The sequence below is a fragment of the Meles meles genome, chromosome 2 (genome assembly GCF_922984935.1).
Source record: "Meles meles chromosome 2, mMelMel3.1 paternal haplotype, whole genome shotgun sequence".
NCBI classification, from domain to species: Eukaryota; Metazoa; Chordata; class Mammalia; order Carnivora; family Mustelidae; genus Meles; species Meles meles.
The window spans coordinates 193,824,058-193,849,692 of NC_060067.1; the positions used below are offsets into that span (position 1 = coordinate 193,824,058).

At 45.0% G+C, this 25,635-nt stretch overlaps 1 protein-coding gene across 1 annotated transcript in view; it reads right to left on the reverse strand.

Annotated features, from left to right (window-relative positions):
* Nucleotides 1-3,074, reverse strand: part of GTF2E2 (general transcription factor IIE subunit 2) — a 73,150-nt gene extending 70,076 nt beyond the window's left edge. Inside the window, exon 1 of the mRNA XM_045998089.1 lies at nt 2,822-3,074. The gene's annotated coding sequence lies outside the window, so the exon portion shown is untranslated. The remainder of the gene's footprint in view (nt 1-2,821) is intronic.
* Nucleotides 3,075-25,635: the final 22,561 nt, after the last annotated feature.

Below are 25,635 nucleotides of genomic sequence, written 5' to 3' on the forward strand. Positions count from 1 at the left end.
CTGCTCCGCAGGGAAACTGCTTCTCTCCCCTCCCCACTTCTGCTCTCAATCGCTTGCATGCTTGCTCGCACGTGCACGCGCTCGCTCTCGCGCGCGCGCTCTCTCTCTCTCTCTCTCTCTCTCTCTCTCAAATGAATAAATAGGGCACCTGGGTGGCTCAGTGGGTTAAGCCTCTGCCTTCGGCTCAGGTCATGATCTCAGGGTCCTCGGATCGAGTCCTGCATCGGGCTCTCTGCTTGGCAGGGAGCTTGCTTCCTCCTCTCTCTCTCTCTCTCTGCCTGCCTCGCTACCTACTTGTGATCTCTCTGTCAAATAAATAAATAAAAATCTTAAAAAAAAATTTTTTTTTAAATGAATAAGTAAAATCTTTAAAAAAGAAAAAATTTCTCTCTTGTTTGAACTCTCCTAGAATACCATGGAAAGTCTAGGAAGCACAACAAGCCGACCATGTAAATGGTCTTTGCATTCTTCACAAGCAGGAAAGGAAGGTCTGGGAGGAAAAAGACTCTATCTTAACTTTTTCTTTTTTTACTTTATTTTGTTTTGCTTTGTTTTTAATAGGTTACATGCACAGCGTGGAGTCCAACACGGGCCTTGAACTCACAACTGAGCCACCCAGGCGCCCCTATCTTAACTGTGAAAGTCTTCATGCACTGTGTAGCTCAATAAATACTTGTCAAATGAATAATGAACACAAAAACATCTTTAAATTGCTTTAGCCTTATTATAGGTTTTACAAGCCTTTATTAAATGCCTTGTGTTTGTGACTCTAAACTTTGTGTACTTGTCTTGTGTTTTTGTACTCCAAGCTTTGAAGAATGCCAGAAGATAAACCCTTGCCTTCGAGCAGCTTACATTTGAGAATATTTAAGAAATGGGCAGTCTGCTTAAAAAGCAATGACTAAAATGTGACTTAGAGTGCTAAAAGTTAAAAATGTAAGCACTGATAAGAAATAATCAGAGTAAACTTTAGTTGAATGAGTAAGTCACTGGCACTAGTATCAAAGACCTGACTTCTGGAACCCTCAGTACTAACCTCTAACTGCAACATGACCCCAGGCAATCCACTAGACTTCTCTAAAACCAATTTTATCATAAGCAGAATGAAGACACTACCAATGCTTTCTACATCGAGCCCAACTTTAAAACGAGACAGTGTTTGTGAAAAACAATTTTTTAATTTTTTTGAAGATTTTATTTATTTATTTGACAGAGAAAGAGACAGTGACAGAGGAACACAGGCAGGGGAAGTAGAAGAGGGAGATCCAGGCCTCCAGCTGAGCAGGGAGCCCGATGCGGGCTTGATCCCAACACCCTGGGATCATGTTCAGAGCCAAAGGCAGACGCTTAACCACTCAGCCACGCAGGCACACTGAAAGCAATTTTTTAAATAATAAAGCTATACAAATATGTTATCTCACTGCTACTATTCTGAATTGGATCAGAAAAGTAACAAAAGGATTATGCTAGGGTGAGGAAGGTGGGGAGGGGGCGGGGGAGGGGGGGGAATCACCAGTGATAAAGTGGGGGCAACAAGCCAAAACCAGGAAACGTGTTTATTTCACCTTGTAAAGACAGGTAATTAAATCAGGCTGTTAATCAGAATTTTAACACAGACTTAAACAAAAGCCTTACAGTTTACAAAAACCTAAATGCTTACAGCACTTGAGCCTCACAACTCTAGAAGACAATAGGTATTAGTTTTATTCCTTATTTTAATGTGTGAAATCTGAAGTGAAGACGTACAGTTAAGGTCACACATTTGTAAGTATGTAAGTACTCAGGCCCAGGACACGAATCCCCTGCCTCCTGAATCAAATGCTTCCTTACTCCAGACCTGGAATGCTGGTCAAGGCCTCTAAAACAAAGGCGACCTGTGTGCTACGGGTAACGTTCAATGGCACCTCGAGCAGAAGGCTTAATAATCTCTCTCTCTCTCTTTCTCTCTCCCACCATCGCACGCTCCGCCTAACTTTTCCTCCTTTTTCTCACACTACTCAAAAAATCCGTAGAGCTTTACATATACTGACCATGCCCAGTTCCCATTTAAAAAAAAAAAAAAAAATCATCACAACTCTGGGAGTTAACGTGTTCCTCCACGGATGGTCCCTGAGAAGCCAAAAAAATTAAATCAAAATTTTCTGGCTCCAAAGCACACGTTCTTTCCACTCTACCATACGACTTTTTTTTTTTTTTCAACCTTTCTACTTTTGCTCTCTTTTGCCTTTCCCTGCGTAAGCCTCAGAGCGGCCACTGAGCACCCAAGAACACCGCAAAGAACAGCCAGCAAGGTAAGAAACGAGCCTGTTTTCCTCTTAAATCACAGGAATGGAGAAATGACGAGGTATCGTAGTGTTTTGATTTGGAACATGTCTCTAGACTTTGCAGACAAAACGACTATAATTCACTAAAGTTTAGGGATCATTACAAACCCAGTCTCCAAAAGACAGCTTAAAAAATAATAATAATAACCCGTAAAGGTGCATCTAAAATCACAGCCTTTAGTTAGACACTGTGGTTCCCTAAACTCCACACACGTCTCGCTCACCTACTGCTAATGTAAAGTCCGGGGCTAGGAAGAGACACAATGAGCTCTGACTGCGAATTTCCCCTCTTTCCAACCCAAAAGTTTGCTCCATAGACCTCAGGCCTAAAAGACAATGCTCCCAAGAAGTTGTTACTGTGTTTAGTGTTTCGCAAAGAGGACCGCAGCCCCGGCCTCCCCACAGCTGGAAGACGCGCTCGCCCCTCCGGAGGAGCCGGTCCGGAGGAACAACAGGCCGGGGCTCCGCTCCCCTCACCCGGCGGCCGCTGCCCCTACCTGAGCGAGGAGGGCCGCCCCACGCGACCGGCCGCCGCCTCCCTGCGCCTCCACCTGCACCCGCCGCCCACGCCCGCGTGGCCACCGCTTCCTGCTCCTCGTCAGCGCCCCCGCCTGCCCGCACGCACGCCCAGCGCAGCCCCGCCAGGTCGGGGTCTCGGCACTGGCGGCGGCGGCAGCAGCTGAGGCGGCTAAGGCGGCGGCGCGACTTGGCCGGGGGCTCCGCCCGCCACTTCCTGATCAGGCTACTAGGAGCTCCGTCCCGGCAGGCACCGCGGCGCCCCCGCCGCTGAGGACGCGCGTGCGTCGTCACGTGTCCCGCCAGGAGTACCGCGGGCGGGGAAATCAGCCCGTGGGGCGTCCGGGATTTCTATGACAACGGAGGGCGGGGAACCGGGGGGCCGGGGAGAGGAGGAAGGGCGGAGAATGAGACTTAGGTAGGAAAATAGTAGCTGTTGCTACAATGGAAAAAAAAAAAAAAAAAAAACAACCTTTCCTTTATGGAAGCTTAAAGCAGCCAAATCCTCCTCCAGGTGTTTGGTACTTTACTTCAAAGGCTAAGACAGCGGCACCTGAACTCCCAACAACGTCGATCCAGCTCTCTTTTTTACAAGTCAGGAAACAATAGGCCAGGTGACGCTCAATGACTTGCTCAAGACAGCTAGCAAAGGCAAATACGGACGTGCAGCCCAGCTCAAATTCCCAGCCACCACACCTGTGAACCCCCTTGGACAAGGATTTAGAATTCAGCAGCAGCATAAAGACAGGAATAAGGCCACGACAAAGATAACTGGCGTTGCCCACAGCCTTCAAGGTATTGGAGTGTGTCCATTCCCTGTGGCGCTCCTTCCTCACTCTTATAACCTGAGGTGGCAGCAAAGCCAGTGCTCAGCTGTTCTGTAGCTATTGTTTAATTACTTCGTACTGGTTAGTCAAGTTACTTGTGCCTCCGTTTTCTCATCTGAGAAATGGGAATAATAATTGTACTACTAAAAGACGGTACTTGAATTGGACTGTTGTGAAGACTAAATGAAATAGTACATAAATCTTTATTCAAAACTTGGAAATAAAGCCAAAAGATGATTGAGATATGGCTTTTCTTTTTAAATATTTTATTTATTTGACAGAGAGATCACAAGTAGGCAGAGAGGCAGGCAGAGAGAGAGGAGGAAGCAGGCTCCCTGCAGAGCAGAGAGCCCGTTGCAGGGGGCTCGATCCCAGGACCCTGGGATCATGACCTGAGCCAAAGGCAGAGGCTTTAACCCACTGAGCCACCCAGGTGCCCTGGCTTTTTGAAATTAGTTTCACTCTAGAGGATTTTTCCAAGAAACTCAATGTTCATCTGACATACTCAGGAAATGTAACTTTGCTGGAATATTACAACCCAGTAAACTCAGAGTTTGGTTTAAAAAAAAAACAAAACTGATGACGTGCAATGGAGAGAAGGAGCAGGCAAGTGAAAAAAATTATCCCCGCAGTTAAAATTACCTAGTCCTGAGGAACATGAGCCGTGTTTTGTATCAATATATTAATTTTTATTTCATTATTCTTTTCCCCAATTATTATATAAAGCCTAGTTTCTCATATCCTCTTGGAACCAGTTCCATCATTCTGCTGGCTTTTTTTTATTAATGAGTGAGAGATTTAATATATAAATAGGACAGTGACTAGACCATATGTAATAATAAAACTCTGACCCACATAAGAAACCACCTTCTGCAGCAATCAGCTCAAGATGGTCAAGATTTGCTCACAGGCTGCCAACTTCCCCTACCCCACACACACATACACACACACACATCATTGCTCACCCATATGAGGCCCAACTAGAGAAAAACAAATACATATGCTCCCCAAACCAATCACATTGATGGCCCTACTTCTAGTGGTTCCACCTCCAGATTCCCCTACCAACAACCTTTAATCAGAAACATGGGGTGCCTGGGTGGCTCAGTCGGTTAAGTGTCCCACTCTTGATTTCAGCTCAGTTCATGATGTCGGGGTCATGAGAGTGTGAGATGGAGCCCCACATCAGGATCCTCCCTCAGAAGGGAGTCTGCTTGAGACTTTCCCTCTCCCTCTGCCTTCCCCTATGTGTCACATGTTCTCTCTCTCAAATAAATAAATAAATCTAAAAAAACAAGAGCCTACCAGAAGCATTCCCCCTTTTTTTCATTAGAAAGTTCCAGCTCTACCTAACTGCCTTTGAATCTCCACCAAATACAAGTGATAATGGCGGACTCCAGTGTTATACAGTACACTCTGTAATCTCTTTCACTGGTGTAGCCTTCGTTTATTTCCACTTGTGTTAAGTAAAATTTTGACATCTGTCACTTTCTAGTTACTTGACAATTATGAGTTTAACAGTTAGAGAATCATGCTTTTATAGAACTAGATCTACCACAAGTAAAGAGCTCAGTGAACTGTTCAAAGATAACCTGAAGTACACTAAAATTTTGAAGCGTTTATTTGAGCAAACATTGATTCAAGTCAGACAGCCCCAAACAGAAAATGGTTAGAAGCATTCCACTCACAGGAGCTAGGGGAAAGGTTTTTATAAAGAAGATTCCGGAGCAAATCAAAAGAAGTATTTGAATAAGCAGTTACTCAACTTGGGAAAGCCTACTTGGTTTGTGATTAGTAGTTATTAAGTTTCATTTTCTCAGATTCAAGTTCATTGACTCAGGCTTAGGTTTCAGTTTGCTTATGTAGGTTACCAAGGCATTAGAGCATCCCTGGTCTTACAGCCTTCTTGTTAAATTTCTTTAACAAAATGTCCACTATTATTACTTTATTTCAATGTTTTCTCTCATTTCAGCCAACTGGGACGGATATTGGACAGGTAAGCTTTCTAACACCAATATTAGAATATGTCATTTACAATTCAAACCCTCAAATCTCAATTGCCCCTTCTTTACCCAAATATTACCTGTTATTATCACTGCCCAACTTAAAACACTCCCATACACATCCTGGCAAGTCAGTAACATATGTAAATGTTGAATCTGGCCAACCCGTGGTATTACTACTGTTTATACTGCCTATGACTAGGTCGTGACGCTGAAAACCATGACTGCATTCATTCAAGGCACTTTTGTGTGATATACTGTATTCTGACAGTACTCCTCAAGTGAAGACAAAAATCAGCTCCCTCTATGACCAATAACTAGGCTGTTTTTGTGTTGGAAGTACTTACACAAGAACACCACACTATAAATGAACTAAAAAAAAAAAAAAAAAAAAAAAAAAAGGATTCCATTTGTTTGCTGGTAATATTGACCATGACAAACTTAACTGTTTCCAAACGGATCAACCTAAATCAGCTTGAGTTCAGAGAATTCAAGATTCGGGAATAAACATACAGATTTTTATTCTACCTTCTCATCCTTATTACACCATGTAGATGCCATCTGGATTCATGACGACATGGAAAAACTATCCCATAATGAGGGGAGGGACTTAACTATAGAGACATGACTGTGCAATATGCTTGAAGTCTCCATGATGGATACTTAAATAACTCTTATAATAATTCAAATCACCTACGTATTGGCAACCTCAGTACTTCCAGATCAGAAAGGTGTAGCTAGTGTCAAATTATATGAACAATGATCCAAGCCACTAATACAATAGCCATTTATGTCTTATCTCATGAGTGATTATAATATCCTGCCTACTCTTTGGTAGAAATAATGGTGACTTCTTCAAGGAAACATAATTTGTATATTTTATAAAACACTCTCTGTCCTGACTTACCCAAGCCCTCCTAATCCAACTCAATATAACCACAGGATTCGAATATAATGGATTAATTTTTTTTACAATTATATTTGTGGTATATAACATAAAATTTGCCATTTCAACCATTTTATTTTTTTAAAGATTTTATTTATTTGACAGATAGAGATCACAAGTAGGCAGAGAGGCAGGCAGAGAGAGAGAGAGAGGAGGAAGCAGGCTCCCTGCTGAGCAGAGAGCCTGATGCAGGGCTTGATCTCAGGACCCTGGGATCATTACCTGAGCCGAAGGCAGAGGCTTTAACCCACTGAGCCACCCAGGTGTCCCTCAACCATTTTAAAGCTTACAACTTGGTAGCATTAATTACACTCACAATATAGTATAATTATCATCACTATTTCCAAAATTTTTCATCACTCCAAACAGAAACTCTATACTCATTAAGCAATAACTCCTCATATCCTCCTCTCCCCAGCTCAATAATTTCTAATCTACTTTCTATCTCTGTGAATTTGACCTAATTCTAGATATTTTATTTGAGTAGAATAATACAATATTTGTCTTTTAGTGTCTGGCTTATTTCACTTGATAGAATATTTTCTTTTTTTTTAAGTGAGTTTTTTTCTTTTTCTTTTTTTAAGATTATTTATTTATTTATTTGACACAGAGAGAGATCACAAGTAGGCAGAGAGGCAGGCAGAGAGAGAGGAGGAAGCAGGCTCCCGGCTGAGCAGAGAGCCCGATGTGGGGCTCAATCCCAGGACCCTGAGATCATGACCCGAGCTGAAGGCAGAGGCTTAACCCACTGAGCCACCCAGGTGCCCCCCAATTTTTTTTTCAATTAAAGTTTATTTTTTTATTTGAGAAAGGGAGAGAGTACACATGGTGGGGGGGGTAAAGGGAGGGGGAGACAAGCAGACTCCCCACTGAACCCCTGAGATCATGACCTGAGCAGAAATCAAGAGCTGGATGCTCAAGGGACCAAGCCATCCAGGCATCCCCTGATACAATGTTTTCAAGGCACATCCATGTTTTAACATGTATCAGAACTTCATTCTTTTTTATGTAGTAGTTTAATTTTAATTTTAATTTTTTATGCAATGTAATTGCTTGAAAGAGGAAAACTACAGTAAGGTAAATTAACTTACCTCATTCTGGAATCAAATTTTAACTGCTGTGGTTTTGTTTTGTTTTGTTTTGTTTTAGGAAAAATAACTGCCTTTCAACTCCCCTCGCCTATTCATCTATCTCAACAAATGAAATAGACACCTAAACTCTCATAATAGCCAAATTAACAAATTAGCTCAAAAAAGCAAATTAGCTCACATCCACACAAATCAAGAGCTAAAGTAAGGATTTTGCTTATTGCCTGTCCTGAAACTCCCAAGCATTGATGCTCCCTTAGAGCCTTTCCCCAGCCTTCTTAGGTAGCCTATCGAATTCTGTAAATATCTTTCCAGGACCCTGCTTCCTTCCCAAATCTTCATCCCATGAAGAAGGAAAGTCTCCCCTCCTACCACCACCCATCTAAGTTCTCAGGCAGGGTCCTGTAATTAGACTAACAAAAGAGAGATTAACGAAAGAAAAACAAACAGAAGTTTATAGTGACCATCACACATACCTATGGGAGTACCTGGAGATGAATAATTCAAAGGAGATGGGTAGAACTTGAGCTTATTCAGCTTTTTTTTTTTTTTTTAGGATTTTATTTTTAAGTAGTTGCTAATCCAACATGGGCCTTGAACTCACCACCCAGAGATCAAGAGTCCCAAGCTCCGTGAACTGAATCATCCAGGTGCCCCATTATTTAGCATCTTAACAAAAACAACAAGGGGATCCCTCCTGGCTCAGTCAGTAGAGCATGTGTCCCTTGATCTTGGGGTTGTAGGGTTTGAGCCCCACACATTGGGTATAGGGATTACTTAAAAATAAAATCTTTAAAATAGATTAGATAGATAGAAAGATAGATAGATATGTCTCCATAAATAAATTTGTCCTTCCTCGTAGGGAGAGTAGGGAGAACATCTTCCTACTTTTAAGCAAATAGAGGGGAGGGCAGGAAGCTTTCTTCTACCTGCCTCTCAGTTATCTCCAGTTCAAAATAATCTTTATGCTAAAGTTGCATATTTTGTGGTGGCATATTCTGCTACCCTACAATCCTTGCTCTCACAAATGTTCTCCAAAAAGAAAACATTTGCCCTTGCCTCCATCTAGGACCCTTTACTCTGCAGGAGTTCATACACTGGCCTTGGGGCCGGATAGAACTGGCCTGAATCTCTGCTCCACCACTTACTAGTCCTATGACCTTGACCCAGCACCTGATCTCTCTAGTCCTCATTTGTAATGGAAAGGATTGTCTCAGTCAGTTTGGGCCCCTATAACAAATTACCATAAACTGGGTGGCTTGGTTTAAGTAACAAACATTTATTTCTCAAAGTTCTGGAGGCTGGGAAGTCCAAGATCAAGGTACCAGCAGATTTGAGATCTGGTGAGATCCTGCTTCCTGGTTTGCTGATGGCTGTCTTCTTGCTGTGTCCTCACAAGGCAGAGAGTGGGGTGGGGGTGGTGAGAGAGAGAGACAGAAAGGAAAGAAGCAAGGAAGCTCTCGCCTGTCTTTTTTTTAAAGCACTAATCCCGTCCTGAGTGCTCCCTGCTCTCAACCTAATTGCCTCCCAAAAGCTCCACCTCCTAATATCATCCCATTGGGGGTTACATTTCAACATGCAAATTTGAGGAGGAGCACCTCACAAAGCTTAAAGTGAGATAATAAATATAAAGCATTCACCACGGTATGTAAACTATAGCAAGTAATCAGTACATTAGAGCCATTTTTATTATTACCCTACTCTCCCGTTAAACTCTTCAAAGGTCACCAAGGCTTTCCCAATTGCCAAATCCAATGGCATCTGTGGTAGCTTGTATAATTGTTCATAATTACTCACTTCCTCTTCCTCAAGGAGGATTACACCACCTACCGAGTTGAACATAGGAGTGGCATGTGACTTGCTTTGGCTAATGGAATGTGAACAGAATGACATGTGTGACATCCAAGGAGAAGATTTCACTTAAGAGCTATCTTTAGCAAAGCACTGTCTTGCTCTTCCTTCTTCCATAAGACCCTGCCATATTTCAGATTGGGACACTTTATCAGCGGGATCCTGGAGTGAAGAAGATATGAAGCATAGCTGTGGTCCATCCACAATAACCTGAGTGAGAAATAAACTTCATGAGTGAGAAATAAACTTCATGATTGGTTACCACTGAGTTCATCCCAGCCTGATAAAGTGTGAGTGCACGGACACTTTTTAGCTTCTGCTCCTTTAAAGCTAAGTACCAACCTGTGTCCTACTGACTTCATCAAGATTCCTCCTAAGAGGTCAACTGGTCTCCTAACACAATGTCTATCGTTAGTCTCTCTCTACTTTCAACACCATCCTTTTCTCACTTAGGGCCTCTTAATAAGCAGTCGGATATCCCAATACACCCTTACCTGACAGCATCCTCACTGTCTTTCTGATAAGAACACATAAAAATAATGCATCCCTCAGATCTAGCCAGTGACAATCTTTGCTTTCTTTTGACAAGATTGACTGGATTCATTCATTCTCATGCTTTGAATTCACTCCTTCTTCTGGAGCAATCTGTTGGATCTAATCCTTTTGGAGTTAAGGTACTGGCCTCTGGAGTCCTGATTAACCCTTTGGGAAAGAGCTTCCCACCTACCATGGTGCTCAGCGCTACCTAAAAATCTCATTCACAGATCCCTTACAGACCTTTTTCATCCAGTCCCTTCCTCTTCATCTGAGATTCAGGCTAGTCTCCTGAAACCCATCCACAAAGCTGGGAGAGAGCCACCACTCTCTCCAGGAATCTTTCTTTTTTCTTAAAGATTTTATTTATTTATTTGACAGACAGAGATCACAAGTAGGCAGAGAAGCAGGCAGAGAGAGAGAGAGGAGGAAGCAGGCTCCCCGCTGAGCAGAGAGCCCGATGCGGGGCTCGATCCCAGGACCCTGGGGTCATGACCTGAGCCGAAGGCAGAGGCTTTAACCCACTGAGCCAACCAGGCACCCCTCCAGGAATCTTTCCTACACAAAAATCATACCTTTCCTAGACATATATCTCTATTATAAAATCCTGTCTCCTCTGAAGGGCCTACATCCCAACCTGGCCTGCTTTCCAATATCATCTCCAATCCCTTTAATTCAGTACTCCAATCATCATGCCCATCACCCCATGCCATGTTCTCCCCATTCAACAAATGCTATGATCTAGGGTCTATTATTGTGTTATTTGGACACATAGATGAACAATACAAAGTTCCTATCCTAGTGGATCTGTTTTAGTGGGGAATATAGACACTCACAGATATACCTATATACCTATGTCCATATGTAGGCATATAAAATGTGTATTTGTATATATAAGTATATAAGCTATGTATTTGTTACTTTATATATTCATATACTTGAAAAACATGACATAATTTGGATAGTAATATGAAGACTATAGTAGGACCAGAGGATAGGGAGTGACAATATCATAGAAGGTACCTCTGATAAAGTGAGAACTGAGCAGAGAGCTGAGGCAAGAGGAAAGCTGAGCCATGGCAGGGATGGGGGTGGGGAGAGCTTGTTTAGGTAGAGAGAACTGCCCCCTTTTTTAGGAACTGAGAGGAGGCCATTGTGGCCCAGAGAAAATATTATAAAGCTTTGCAAGTCACTATAAGGACTTTCACTTAAAGAGTGAAGTCAATAAAAAATAAAAATAATAAATAAATAAAGAGTGAAGTCAGGGATGACTACAGATCTTGGCTTTGAGTAGCAGTGAGTGGTGATCCATTAAATGAGACAGGCTGTGCTAGGAAAGAAGCAAATTTGGAGGAGGATATTGTTCTGTTTGGCAATATCAAGCTCACAATGCCTACCAGATATCTTGGTGGAGTTGTTGGGTAGGGAGTTGGGTGTAGGAGTCAACTTAGAGATAGTATTTAAAACCACAGAACTGGATCAACTCATCTACTGAGCAAATGCAGATAGAGAAGAAAAGAAGGCCAGGGAATGAACTTTAGGTCATTCCACTCAGAGATTTAGGTCACACTCAAAGGAAGACCACCAACGGCACAGAGAATGTGTCAGTGAAGGAGAAAAAGAACCAAGGGGCGGGGACCGGTGGTGGCGGTATCCCAGAAGGCAGGTGAAGAAATTTGAAGAAAGAAAAGGTTGACAAAATGATAAATACTGGCAGGATGTCATGCAAGAGGAAACTTGAGAATTAACCATTAAGAGAATTAACCATTTCGAATCATGTAGCCATTAATGACCTTCACTAGGGCATAATGTGGTAGGGTGAATGCCAGAGAATTGAGGAATTAGACAGAAGGTCTAGATAATTCTTTTAAGGATTTTGCTAGAAATAGATGGCAAAGTAATGAAGCAAGAGAGGATACAAAATCAAGGAAAGATTTGGGTTCAATGGAAGCTAATTACAGAATTGTGTATGTTTATAGATCTGATCCAATAAAGAAAGAAAATGTATGATGCAGAGAGAAAAGGAAAGTCCTCAAGTCCAAAGCCTCCTTGGACCCCTCAGTGTGGGTTGCTTATGCTGCTGGTTTGCTCCACAGCTCCTGGCTGCTTCCCCAACACAGTTCTCACTAAACTTGTTCACTTGTCAGCTTTCCCTCCCATAATCAGCAATTTGGTGAATGGATAGGGCTACACTAAGGAAGAAAAAACAAATTTGTCTGAGGATAACACAGAGGATGTGTGCACTTTTAAAATAACAATTTAAAATTCAGGACACCTAGGTGACCAGCTGTTAGGCTTCTGCCTTCACCTCAGGTCATGATCCTGGAGTCCTGGGATCAAGTCCTGCATCAGGCTCCCTGCTCAGCATCAGGCTCTCAGCTCAGTGGAGAGTTTGCTTCTCCTTTTGACCCACCCCCAACTTGAGCTCTCTCTCTCTCCCCCTCAAATAAATAAATAAAACCTCTTTTTAAAATTTTTTTTTAAAGATTATTTATTTATTTATTTGACAGACAGAAATCACAAATAGGGAGAGAGGCAGGCAGAGAGGGGGAGGCAGGCCCCCTGCCGACCAGAGAGCCCGATGCGGGGCTTGATCCCAGGACTCTGAGATCATGACCTGAGCCGAAGGCAGAGTCTGTAACCCACTGAGCCACCCAGGTGCCCCTAAAATCTCTTTTTTTAAATATGAAATTGAGTAACTTTTAAGGCCTTCCCCTACCTTCCCCTCCTTTCCATTAACACAATAGGGCCTTTGCCCTGTATTAGATACACCTCTGGCAGCAGATGGCCTGACACAGAGCCAGAGAGCAAAGGTCAAAGACACAGAACCTGTCAGCTTCAAAGCACCTTTTGCCTCCTTCCCCTTTCTTCCCACCCCTCAGCTGGAGCTTCCAGCATTGAGTACAAGGTCTTTGCTTCTTTCCTGACCCAAAGCTTCTATCTGCTTTGGGGTCTGGCTAATAGAAGGAACATAGCAAATATTTTGAGAATATTAAACCTGTCCCATGGTTCCCTTAACTTCCCTTCCTCTGGTCTCTAGCATAACCCCATTCACCCTTCAAAGACATGTTCCAGTGAGGTACCATGCATGAAGATTTCACTGGCCTGACAAAAAGAATAGCCGTGGGTAAATACAGCTTAAATAATAAGTAGTTTTTCTTTTCTTTTCTTTTTCTCTCACAGAACAAATGTGGAGATGGTATTTGTAGGTCTCATAAATTCAACAAAATGGCATCATCGCAAACCCATCTTCCAGTCTACTAACTTCAGCATGATTTGCCCTTAGCCACAAGATGGTTGAAGCAGTTCCAGCTGCTAGATGCAGACAAGAAGAGAGATCATTCCTCGCTGGCATCATTTAAAAAATTTTTTTAATTGTGGGAAAATAGAAATAACATAAAATGTACAATTATAACCATTTTTAAGTCTATAATTCGTGGCACAAAATGATGGACCTTCACAATGCTATGCAACCATCACCACTATCCACTTCCAGAACTTTTTCATCATCCCAAATAGTACCCATTAAACATTCCCCATGTCCTCTATCCCTTAGCCCCTGACAATCTCTATTCTACATTGTATCTTTGAGTTTGCCTATTCTAGATACATCACGTAAGTAGAGTCGTACAATATTTGCCTTTTTGTGATGGACTTGTTTTACTCAGCATGATATCTTCAAAGTTACTCCATGTTGCAGTATGTGTCAGAACATTTCCTTTTTGAGGCAGAATAACATGTAAGTACAGAACTCTATCATGAGATACCACTTCACCTACTTCACCGTTGTTTTTTATTGTTGAGTTGCGGAAACTCTCCCTCATCGCTTTTTAATTGTACCAAAAAATGTAAGATTTACCATTTTAACCATGTTTAATTTCACATTTCAAAATGTTAAGTATATTATTGTTATAAGTGTATGTTGTTGGGCAACAGATCTCTACCTCTTTTTCATCTCTCAATACTAAAACTCTATGCCCACTAAACATTGATTTTTTCCTTCCTGTTGTTGGTAAACACTATCCTAATTTCTGTTTCTAGGATTTTGACCACTTTACATTCTTCATATGAGTGGAATCGTACAGTATTTGTCCCTTCGTGACTGGCCTAGCATCATGTCCTTAAGACTTATCCTTGTTCCAGCCTGTGACAGAATTCCTTCTTTTTAAGGCTGCATAATATTCCATTCTGTGGAGATGTACATTTTCTTTATGTATTCACCTATTGATGGACACTTAGATTGCTTCCTCCTTTTGGCTACTGTGGATAATGCTGCCATGAACATTGGTGTACAAGCATCTGAGTTCCTACGTTCAATTATTTTGGATATATACTGAGAAGTAGAATTGATGAATCATATAATTCTATGTTTAATTTTTTGAGGAACCACCATGCTGTTTTCCGCAGTGGTTGTAGCATGCTACATTCCTACCAATAGTGCACAAGGGTTCTATTTCTCCATATTGCCACCAACACATGTTTTCTTTTGTTTTTCATCTTGATAGGCATGAGGTGATACCTTATTGTGTTGTTGGGTTTTCTTTTTAAGATTTTATTTAGGGACACCTGGGTGACTCAGTGGGTTGAGCCTCTGCCTTTGGCTCGGGTCGTGGTCTTGGGTCCTGGAATCGAGCCCCATGTCAGGCTCTCTGCTCAGCGGGGAGCCTGCTTCCTCCTCTCTCTCTGCCTGCCTCTCTGCCTACTTGTGATCTCTCTCTGTGTCAAATAAATAAATAAATAAAATACCTTAAAAATTTTTAAGATTTTATTTATTTGAAAGAGAGAAAGAGAGAGAGAGATAGTGAGAGAGGGAGTACAAGCAGGGGGAGTGGGAGAGGGAGAAATAGGCTTCCCATTGAGCAGGGGGCCCAATGTGGGCTCCATCCCAGGACTTGGGGATCATGACCTGAGCTGAAGGCAGACGCTTAACTGACTGAGCCACACAGGTGCTCCTTTATTGTGGTTTTGATTTGCATTTCCTTGATGATTCATAATGTTATCTTTTCACGTGTTTATTGGCTATTTGTATATCTTCTTCAGAGAAATGTTGATTCAAGTCCTTTGCCCTTTTTAAAATTAGGTTGTTTTTTGTTGGTATTAGTTTTAGAAATTTCTTATATATTCTGGACATTCACTCCTTCTCAGATATATGACTTGCAATTAGTTTTTCCCATTCTGTAGGTTGCCTTTTTCGCTCTATTTCCTCTGACACACAGAAGTTTTGAAGTTTGATGTATCCCCATTTGTCTATACTTGATGTTGTTGCTTGTTCTCTGCATTACTTTTAATGGAAAAAGAAAACCTCTTTCAGAGCTCTGATCCCCCACCCCTATACACACAGACTTCTTCCTAGGTAGCTATTGGCTGGGATAAAGCCATAAGTCACTGCCTAAACCAATAAATCCCTGTTAAATGGAAATAAACCACTGTGATAACCTCAGACAGCCATGCCTCACCTGTGGGTAGGAAGGCAGGAGCCTTCTTTGAGCACTTGGGAGTGAAATCAGAACAAAATTCAGGCTTTTCAAACAGAAAGGAGAAGAGGGGTAATTACTGAGTAGACAACCAGTGATTTCCTGAGTTCTCATGGTATTTTAAATGAGTTCTCATGAGCTTTCTCAATCTAAATCTCATGAGATCTCAGCCCAAATCTCGTGATAAGTCAAGCTGGAGTGTCAATTACCACCACTGGAGGCAGTAGTGAGGTGCACAGTGAGAGGTGCTAGAAGATGTGACACTGCAGCTTGGCGCCACTGGAGGCAGTGGTGAGCTCCAGTGTAAGAGGCTGGAAGAAGTTACAATGCGCTTTCAAACCACTGCATGCATTGGTGATCTGCAGTGCACGACCTCGGAAGGTATAGCAGTGCAGGTTCCTGCCACTGGAGGCAGTGGTCACCTGCATGCAAGCAACGCCTGAAGGCTTTGCAGTGCTGCTTATAGCCACTAGAGGCAGTGTTGAGATGCAGTGCAAGACCATGGACAATGTGGCCATGCAGCTTGTTGCCACTGGAGGCAGTGCTGAGCTGCCATGCGAGATGTCAGAAGGAGTGACAGTGAAGTATCCCGTCACTAGAGGCAGTGTTGAGCTGCATTTTAAGACTTTGCAAGGAGTGGCAGTGCAGTTTCCTGCCACTGGAGGCAGTGATGAGCTGCAGGGCGAGATGCTGGAAGGAGAGTCAGTGTCTGTTCCTGCCACTGGAGGCAGTGGTCAACAGCAGTACAAGGGAAGCTGGAAGGATTTGCAGTGCTACTTACCACCATTAGAGGCAGTGTTGACATACAGTGCGAGACCATGTATGGTGTGACTTTGCAGCTTGTCACCACCACTGGAGACAGTGATGAACTACAATACGAGATGCTGAAAGGAGAGTGAGTGACGTATCCCCACACTGGAAGCAGTGGTGAACTGCATTGCAAGACGCTGGAAGGAGTGGCAGTGTCGGTTCCCTCCACTGGAGAAGTGATCACCTGCAGTGTGAGGGTTCCCTGAAGGCATTGCAGTGCCGTTTACTGCCACTAGAGGCAGTGTTGAGATGCAGTGCAAGGCCAGGTATGGTGGAGCTGTGCATGTTGCCACCACCAGAGACAGTGGGAAGCCTGACCCATGCCCCCAACTCAGCGCCACGGGGAACTCACATGAGCACTGGCAGATTGGGCCTGCAATGTCCCTAGGCCCTAACCCTACTTTGGGTTTTCCGGCTTTTGTCCTCAGAGGCTGGCACACCAGGTCTCCAGATTGGGGATACCTGAGCCATACCACAGGACTCCACCTGCCACCCAGAAGGAAACTGTGCTTTTTGGAACTCCACAATGGTTTCAGAGCTGGAGAAATATGCATGCCCACCTGAGGCCACTCCTACTTTCAGCAGCCCCCTGGACACAAACCCGGAGCCTGACACTCAGCCTGACATATGCCCTCAACTCAGCAACCCCCCCCCCCCCACCCCACCGCCCGGGGAGTTTTCCTCAGTGCCGGCAGATTTGGCCTTCCATGCCCCTATGTTCCAAATAGGAACCCTTCCAAAACCCTAGTTTGGGTTTTCAGGCTTCTGTTACCAGAGGCCTGGCACCCAAGCCCTCCAGATTGGGGACACCTGAGCCAGACTGGAGGACTCAGCCTGTTCCCCAGAAAGAAACTGTGCCATTTGAAACTCCAGAAAAGATTCAGAGCAGGAGAATTCTGATGGAAATAATCAACAAATCCCTGTTTATGTCTATGTTTGTTACCATACTGAACACAAACCCTGAGCCTAATACTCTCCCTACCTATAACCCTCAAATCGGTCCTCTGTGATATTCTCCTGACGTCAGCAGATCACACCTTCTATGTTCCTGGACCTTAACCCTAACCCTAGCTGAAGACATCGGTGAAAACCTGAACAAGCATTCCCTGTAGACCACATACAAGTGACTAACAGACACAGGGAGGAGTGCTCAACATCACCAGCCATCAGGGAAATACAAATCAAAACCATGAGATACCACTTGACACATTAGAATGGCTAAATTGATAAGTCATGGAATAACAAACGTTGTGGAGGATGCATAGAAAGGGGAACCCTCTTCCACTGCTAGTGAGAATGCAAGCTCGTACAGCCAATCTGTACAGTGGTACTGAGTTTCTTCTAGAAGGTAAAAATAGAGCTATCCTATGAGCCAGCAACTGCACTATTGGGTACCTACCCCAAAGATACAGATTGAGTGAAAAGTAGTGGCACCTGTGACCCAGTGTTCATTGCAGCAATATCCACTATAACCAAACTATGAAAAGAGCCCAGATGTGCACGGACAGATGAATGCATAAATACAATGGAATATTACTCAACCATCATAAAGGATGTATACTTACCTAGATCACACTGGAAGGTATTATGATGAGCAGAATGAGTCTATCAGAAAGGAAATTGTCATAGGGTTTCACTCATACATGAAATAGAAGAAACAGCACACAGAGTCATAGGGAAGGGAGGGAAACTGAATGGGAAGTCATCAGAGAAGGAGAAAAACCATGAAAGACTCTTAACTACAGAAACAAACTGAGGGTTGCAGGAACGGAGGTAGATGGGGGATGGAGTAACTGGGTGATGGGCATTGAGGAGGGCACGTGATGCAATGAGCACTGGGTGTTATACACAACCGATCTATTATTGAATACTACATCTAAAACTAATGATGTCCTCTAAGTTGGCTCATTGAATTTAAATTTAAAAAAGCAAAGAGCTCAAACACCCCTAAAAATTGGTATGGAAAGATACTGAACAGCCAACGCAATCTTGAGAAACAAAAAGCTGGAGGAGTCAAAATTCCAGATTTCAAGTTGTACTACAAAGCTGTAGTCATCCTAACAGTATGGTCCTGGCACAGAAATACACACAGCAACCAAGAGAACAGGGTAGCAGCTCAGACATAAACTCATAATTCTGTGACCAATTAATCTTCCACAAAGCAGGCACGAATATCAAAAGGGAAAGGACATTCTACAAAAAAATGGTGTTGGGAAAACTGAACAGCTACACACAGAAGAATGAAATTAGACCACTTTCTTACATCATACAGACAAATAAACTCGAAACAGTTTCAAGACCTCAATGAAAGACCTGAAACCATAAAAATCCTACAAGAGGACACAGACAGTAACTTCTCCGACATGGACCATACCAACATTTTTCTGGACATGTTCCCGGAGGCCAAGGAAACAAAAGCAAAAAGAAACTACTGGGACTACATCAAAATAAAAAGTTTCCAGACAGCAGAAGAACAACGAAAAAGTAATACTCATAAGTCAACCTACTGAAAGGGAGAAGATATTTGCAAATATCCTATGGAATTAAAGGATAATGTCCAAAATATATAGAATTGATAAAACTCAACACCTGAAGAACAGAATCCAGTTAAAAAAATAGATGATATGAACAGACATTTCTCCCAAGAAGAAATACAGATGGCCAAATGTCCAGAAAAGTTGTTCACCATCACCCATCGTCAGGAAAATGCAAATCCAAAGTACAAAGTGATATTACTTCACACCTATCAGAATGGCTCACATCAACAGCACAAGAAACAACGGGTGTTGGGCGGATATGGAGAAAGGGAAACCCTCGTGCACTCTTGGTAGGAATGCAATCTGTTGCAATCACCATGAAAACAGTATGGATGTCCCTCAAAAAATTAGAGAAGTACCCTAAGATCCAGCCGTCACATGACTGGTGTTTACCCAAAGAATAGGAGAACAATAACTGAAAAGGATATATGCAACCCTGTGTCTTGAAACATAATTTACAATATAACAATAGCAAAGAAATCCAAATACCTATTTATAAATTGATAAATGAGGTGATAGATATGTACACACACACACACACACACACGATGGAATACTACTCAGCCATAAAAAGAATGAAATCTTGCCATTTGCAGACACATGGATGGAACTAGAGAGTGTGATCCTAAGTGAAATCAGTCAGAGAAAGATAATACCATAGGATGTCACTCTTATGTGGAATTTAAGAAAGAAAAAAAATAAAGGAGAAAAAAGAGACAAACCAAAATACAGAATTTTTTTCAAAAGATTTTATTTATGTATGTATTTATTTGACAGAGAGCTAGAGAAAGAGCACAAGTAGACAGGACATCAGGCAGAGGGAGAGGGAGTGGCAGGCTTGCTGCTGAGCAGGGAGCCCCGCAAGGGGCTGGATCCCAGGACCCTGGAATCATGACCTGAGCCAAAGGCAGAGGCTTCACTGACTGAGACACACAGGTGCCCCACAGATTCTTAACACTAGAGAACAAATTCGTGGTTACCAAAGGGGAGGTGGATGAAGGGATAAGTGAACTGGGTGAAGGGGATTTAGAGTCTGCTTTTCACGATGAGCATAGAGTAATATATCAAATTACTGAATCACTCTATTGTACATCTGAAATGAATATACCACTGTATGTTAAGTCAACTGGAATTAAAACAAAACCTAAAAAAAGATTTTTCTTTCAGTAACCTATTTGAAAAAGCTTTTGCTGTTCAATGTTCATAAGCCCTACTTGGGAGTATTTCCTTGACGATATTTATTTACTCTATGTCTCGAATTCAGATTTCACTAAGTTCTTACAGTTTGATTGTTAATCCTAGGAGACATGGTCCCTTTCTGTCCCGGCTCTGCACCTAGGCATTCAACAGTGTAAATAGAGACAGAGGCCACTTCACAGTCCAGAAAGCGATTCCTCTTTCTGTCTTAGTGTGAGATAGTCACGGAGTACGGGACAGGTTTCAGAGCAGGTTGGTTCTCTATCCTGGATCTCTAATTCAATGGTCGTTCCCTGGATCCATTTGGCTGATAGGTTCCCTGTGGGTGGGCTTCCTCCCAAGCACATCCATGGAGGATGCAAAGGTGGGTGGGCTTGGTTCAGGGCAGGAAGAGGTCAAAGTGCAGACAAGGGTATGATCCCTCCTCTGATCCAGGAACTGCCATGAGAGCGGGTATGGGAGGTATAGGGAACAGGAGACCACCGAGGTCACCAAATGAAGGCAGGAGGCACAGGTCATGCAATCTTGAGATGTGGGGCTTGAGGGCTGCTCTGAGCTACCTCTGGGCGGGGGTGGGGGGGGGGTGTGTGGTGGTGAAGGAATGAGAAAGAGAAACTGTCTGCCTCTGACCCATGCTAGCTGCTCATCGCTCCTGGCACACATCTGTCTCCACAGCTGACACAGAGCCTGGGCTCAGGAGGGGCTGGCTCAGGTCCCTCAGCTCTCAGTGGGACAGGTGGCTCCAGGGCTCAGGAACATGCTGAGGGAGGTGGGAGTGTAGGCTGCCCCTCCCAGGTCATCTCCTCTTTGAGCAGACAGCCCTGCAGGACTGCAGAAAACCCACTAACAGGTTTAAAAGACGTGCCGTGGATGAACTAAGGCATGGAGAAATAGAAAAAAAAAATATTGACTTTTAAGGTCAGAGCTGTTAGCTCGGGAAGTAGGGACAGCTTCCCTGAGGAAGACTGAGGGGAGGGCAGGCCAGGATGAAAAGGGAGATGTGACTCTCCTGTTTGGGGACCTGAAGCCCCCTTCCAGGGCAGGGCATCATCCTCACTCACAGGGGATCCATGGAAGTGTTCCATCAGGGGACAGACCTACCCTGGCATCGGCTTGCACAGGGCTTCAGGGAGGAGGGCCAGATGGAGGGAGGGCAAAACCCCAGGGGCCATGGGGAAGAGCAGAGGCTCATGACCATGAAGATGATGAAAAGAAGGAGGCAGCAGATGGGTGCCCACAGGTAGATTGGCCAGAAACCTCCAGCAAACTCACTTCTGATGGTGGGGCATCTCAGGGCAATCGTGCTGGCCGGGCCCGTAATCCTGCGAGGTCTCAGTGGGGTGGCTTCAGGGGGCATGTTGGTTTCTCCCCCCTGAGGGTTTAGCACAGCTCCAAATGGTGCAGTTTCCTTCTGGGGGGCAGGCGAAGTTCTGTGGTGTGGCTCAGGGTTCCCCAGTCTGGAGGGCTTGAGGGCCAGGCCTCTGGGGACGGAAGCCCTAAAACCCAACCTAGCATTAGGGTTAGGGCCTAGGAGCTTGGCAGACCCCATCTGCCCAGGCGGGAAGATCTGCATGGGCAAGCTGCCCGGGGGCTGAGTTGAGGACTGCGGTTTATGTCCGGGGGGCCACTGAGTGTGGGGGATTGAGTCAGGGCGGCATGCAGTTTTTTTCCCTCTCTGATGATTTTGCGCAGCTCCAAATGGTGCAGATTCCTTCTGGGGGGCAGGTGGGTTCCTGTGTGTGGCTCAGGGGTCCCCAATCTGGAGGAATTGGAGGCCAGGCCTCTCTGGATGGAAGACTGAAAACCCAATTTAGGATTAGAGTTAGAGCCAAGGGGCATAGCAGGTCCCATTTACCAGCCCTGAGGCGAGCTCCCCAGGGGGCTGAGTTGAGGGCAGGGGTCAGGCTGAGTGTCAGGCTGGGATTTGTGTCCAGGGCAGTCACTGAAGGGTGGCGGTGGCCTCAGGGGATCGTGCAGGTTTCTCCCGCTCTGAGGGTTTTTGTGCAGCTCCAAATGGTGCAGTTTCCTTCTGGGGGGCAGGCGGAGACCTATGGTGTCGCTCAGGGTTCCTCAATATGGAAGGATTAGGGGGCCAGACCTCTGGGGACGGAAGTCTGAAAAACTGAACCTAGGGTTAGGGTTAGGGCCTAGGGGTGTGGCAGACCTGATCTGCCAGCACAGAGAGGAGCTCCCGGGGTGGTGGTGGTGGGGGGGTTGAGTTGAAGGCAGGGGCCAGGATGACTGTGAGGCTTCACGTTTGTGTGCAGGGAGGCCGGGGGCATGCATGTTCCTCCCACTCTGCGGGTTTTGTGCTGTTCCAAATAGCACTGTCTCGTTCTTGGTGGTAGGTGGAGTCCTGTGTTGTGTCTCAGGGGTCTCCAATCTGGAGGGCTTGGGGGTCAAGACTATGGGGACAGAAGCCTGAAAACCCAACATAGGGTTAAGGGTTAGGGCCTAGGGGCATAGGAGATCCGATCTGCCAGCGCTGAGGCAAGCTTCCAAGGGGACTGAGTTGAAGGCAATGGTCAGGGTGAGGGTTTGTGTCCAGGGGTCCAATGAATGTGGCGGTGGCCTCAGCGGGGCATGCAAGTTTCTTCCGCTGTGCGGGTTTGTGCAGATCCAAATGGCGAGGTTTCCTTCTGGGGGGGGCAGGCGGGGTCCTGCAGTGTGGCTCAAGGGTCCCCAATCTGGAGGGCTTGTGGGCAGGGCTTCTGGGGATAGAAGCTTGAAAACCCAACTGAGGGTTAGGGTCAAAGGTCAAGGGAGGCTCGATCTGCTGCCGCTGAGCCACGCTCCCCAGGAGGCTGAGACGAGCACGAGGATCAGGGTGAATGTCAGGCTGCAGGTTTGTGTCCAGGGGGCCACCAAAGTTCTGTATGGCCTCTGGGGATCATGCAGGTTTCTCCCACTCTGAGGGATTTACGCAGCTCCAAATGGCGCAGTTTCTTTCTGGGGGGCAATCGGAGTCCTGTGGTGTGGCTCAGGGGTCCCATGGGCCTGGCCCAGATGGCTCCCCTAAGGGCCCCCACTGCCAGAAGCGTGTTCTCCAGGGGTTTCCAGCCAATTCTCATGATCTGTCTGCTCAGGAGACTTAGCCGGCATTCTGCGGGGATATGGGAAACCCGCGCACGGTGTTTGGAGCGGGTTCTCGGGAGGTTCAGGTCGTGACCGTGTGGGACCATGGGCCGGACACAGGAGGCTCTGCTTCCGCTGCCGGTATCGAGGTAACCAGGAGTTTCTGGCCAATTCTCTCAAGCTTTCTGCCCAAATCGATATTGATTTGGGGAGAAAACTCATGAGAATTGGCCAGCATTGTGCGGAGATTTGGGCCACATGCTCAAGCGGCGTTTGGAGCATGTTTTTGTGAGGTTCTGGCTGCGACTGTGGGGGACCACGGGCCAGGCACAGGAGGCTCCCCGGAGGGGCCCCACTGCTGGAAGTGAGTTCTCTGGGGGTTTCTGGCCAATCTACCTGTGGGCACAGTGTCCATGGTGCTTTCAAACTTTTTAATTCTTGCCACCTTTCTACCCAAATTGATATCGAGATTGGCCCTTGTCTGGCAATTCAGGCCACATGCACTCAGTGTTTGGACGTGTTTTTGCAAGGTTTGGGCTGAGACCTTGTGGGATTATGGGCTGAGCCCATGCAGTTCCCCTGAGGGCCCCTTGCCCTAATATTTTTAAAAAGATTTTCTTTATTAGAGAGAGAGAGAGAGCAGAAGCAGAGGGAGAGGGAGAAGCAGACTCCCCGTTGAGCAGGGAGCCTGATGCGGGGCTCAATCCCAGGACCTTGTGATCATGACCTGAGTCAAAGGCAGATGCTTAACCAACTGTGCTACTCAGGAACCCTGCTTTCCCCTCTTTCCAAGGATGGCCCTGTGAAACAGGGTCCCGTGGGGTCATGGCCCTGCAATGACTTTCTGTCACCCTACTGTCACCTTCCTGAGGTCAAGTCCTAAGCTATCTCCTGTAGTCACAGGGCCTGCTTGCTGCTCCTGGACCTACCTGGTATGTTCCTGTCCCAGGGCCTTTGCATATACTTTCTCTTCCGTTTAGAAGGTTCCTAATGTGACATCACTCACCTTCTTTAGAACTTGAATCAAGCATCACCTTCCTAGTGAAATCCCACCTGGCCACCTCCGAGCTGCCCTTCAAAAGGCAGGAACAGGTCCATTTAGGCAGACCAGCTGAGTGACTCTGTGTGTGCAAAACTCAGACAACATCCTCCGTGAACACTGACGCTTCCAAGTCCAAGCTTCAAAACCTCACTCACTGGGCACGGAGCACCACATCAACATGAACCCTGCTCTTTCAAATCTCTGGGCTCCCATTCCTTCAAATCAGACACGAAGCTCCAGTCACTACCCTATTTTCCCTTCAGAGAAGTAAGGAAAAGGATAGAATAAAGCACTGTGTGTACACAGCACACTTCTATCCAAACAGAATTTCCTGTTCTTTCTCATCCGGGCAGCCCTCCGTTGCCCATACTCATTCATGAGAGGCACCACAAGCGCAGCCCTCATGTATATATTGGACCTTATGTTGTTCTTTTTGATATTGGTATCCCGGAGTCAATGTTGGCTGCTTTCTTAAAATAACAAGAAATGTAGATTGCTTCCTTAAAATAACAAAAATAATAATGACATGATCACGTAAAGGTCTGGATCTCCATAAACAGAAGACATGGTTCAGATAAGGATGAACACACAGCCTCTTCCCGGGAAGCAAAGCCCATACCCTCAGGCATCCTGACATGCCTCACGGGTGATGGTTTCCTTTGCTCCATGGAGTTGTCTGAGTGCAAAGGATGCAGGCCCCCTCCAGGGCTCATTCTGTTTTCTTCATAAATTCCCCAGGTCAAGTCACAAGTGACTCACTGAGTCAGGTTTCAGAGCCCAGGATGGGCTACCAGGTGAGCAGCAACCCCACCCCGCAAGGAAGGCTAACCGGGGCTTGTGCTCCATTGGGAGCACAATGAACCACCCCCCAGGCTCCTAAACAACCTGCACTCCTTCTCTGTTTCTCCCCTCACAAAGGGCACTGCACCCTGTTACAGCTCTGAAGCTGTGCTTTAAAAAGTAATTTCTTTTTTTAGAAAAGATTTTATTTATTTATTTGACAGAGAAAGACACAGTGAGAGCGGGAACACAAGCAGGGGGAGTGGGAGAGGGAGAAGCAGGCTTCCTGCCGAGCAGGGAGCCTGATGTGGGACTCGATCCCACTGAGCCGAAGGCAGATGCTGAACAACTGAGCCATCCAGGAGCCCCTCAAAAATAATTTCAAAGATCAGAAAGTGGTTCATAGAAGAGAAAAACATGAACCCCCCAGAAAAGATTCTTTGACTATTTCAGAAGACTGTTTTCCCATTGTTTAATTAAAACAGGAAAAGGAAAACACACAGATCGCCCCTTCCACTTGCAGGTCTGATTCACTTCAGTGACTGGAAGAAGAGCAGGGAATGAAAGAGGAACAGATGTTCTGATGACCCGTCATTCCCACCATCTAACTTTTGAAACGTCAACCACATGC